This window comes from Lactuca sativa, chromosome 7, assembly GCF_002870075.4.
Source record: "Lactuca sativa cultivar Salinas chromosome 7, Lsat_Salinas_v11, whole genome shotgun sequence".
Classification (NCBI taxonomy): Eukaryota; Viridiplantae; Streptophyta; class Magnoliopsida; order Asterales; family Asteraceae; genus Lactuca; species Lactuca sativa.
In genome coordinates, this window is record NC_056629.2 from 159,622,951 (window position 1) to 159,624,675 (window position 1,725).

Here is a 1,725-nt window from a genome sequence, read left to right on the forward strand (position 1 = left end):
TTACACTTATATAATTTACTACTATTGCATTTTTGTTCCTAGTGTTGATATATATTCACTCTTATTATATATAGCTCTAATAACAAAAAAAAAAATCGAAATCTTGGATTAGATTTGATATATCTAAGTTAAAAAGTTTTCAAATAAGATAGATACGTTGTCATATGAGAGTGTATAGTTTTTGTAGTATTAGAATCAATTATTATTCCTTTCATATATCATCAATGAGTCGTAGCTTATTCAGGATTCGAATGAATATTGTCCCAAAGAATAACCACTTATTACTCCATAGTTTGACTCAATTCCTTCCACATATTATGATGATCACTCCTAAAACGGGAACCACTTATCCATCCAAGGGTGTTATGGATGCAATTACTTGCATTGCAGTAAATTAGAGGTTGGTGTTGTGCTGGAATTTTGAAATATTCCTACCTTCTTCATTTTGCACTTGAAAGTTTGACAAATCTCCATCATCAACAAACCTTTATATCTATAACATCCCAAATTTCAAAAGTCGAGTTAAGGGCTAAAAGTGTAAATTGAAGAAGGGACTCGACGAGTAGGTATACTTACTCGTCGAGTCGGAGCGGGTTTGGGTCACGAATTAAGTGACCAACTCGCCGAGTCGGAAGCTGGACTCGAAGAGTTGGTGCTGGAATGAGAAAAACCTTAATCTTCGGGGTTGCACCCTATTTAAAGGACTCAATGTCCTCCCCTCGGCTCCCTTAGCCCCCTTTGAGATCCAGTAAACCTTAGCTCATGTGTATAAGGCTATTGGAGGGAGATTGAAGCTTTGAGAGGTGTTCAAGTGGAAGAAACTTGAAGATCAAAAGAGTTTGCATCAAGAAAGTAGTGTAGATCTGGGATCTACTGCAGTTTTGGGCACATCGTGGAGGTAATGAGCCGTTACCTTTCCTTTGTTGCTTCTAGACCTATTCTTGAATGAGATTTGGGGCCATTTTGGTATGATTGAGATCCATTTCGGGTTTGGAGTTCAGATCTGAGGTTGCTACTCCAGATCTACACTTATGATGGCCTAAAATGTCATAAAGTATTAGTCTTTGGTGTGTTGGTGAAGCATGTTTGCCCCAAACCCTAGCCCTAGAGTGTTTTAAGCCTATAGCTCCTTGGTTTCACATAAAGTTTGCAACTTTACGTGAGGATTAGGCCTTAGAAGTGTGGATCTACAGTTTGGAGCCCTTGCATGGCTCGAAAAGTCACTGTATGGATTAAGAACTGAAGCTACTCGACGAGTTACATGGGTGGACTCAGCGAGTTGTATGAAGATAGGCAAGAACTCGACGAGTTGGAAGAACAACTTGGCGAGTCTGTTAGAGATTGCTTTGGACTCGGCGAGTCTGTTCTCGGACTCGACGAGTTGGATCTCAGAACCCCAATCCTTCTAGTTAAGACTTAGATTGGTGAGTTGAGCGTTGACTCAGTGAGATGGACAGGATGGGACTCAGAAATCATTGAACTCGATGAGTCGTCTGGGTGACTTGGCGAGTTGAGGTGTGTTATGATAGTTTCAGAGTATAAGGACTCGACGAGTCAACGGGTTGACTCAGCGAGTAGAGTCAGTCAGGAAGTTTGACTTTGACCAGGACTTTGACTTTGACAAGAGTGGACTTAGTTGACTTCTAGAGTTCAGTTTGGATCTAAGTGATATATATATATATATATATATATATATATATATATATATATATATATATATATATA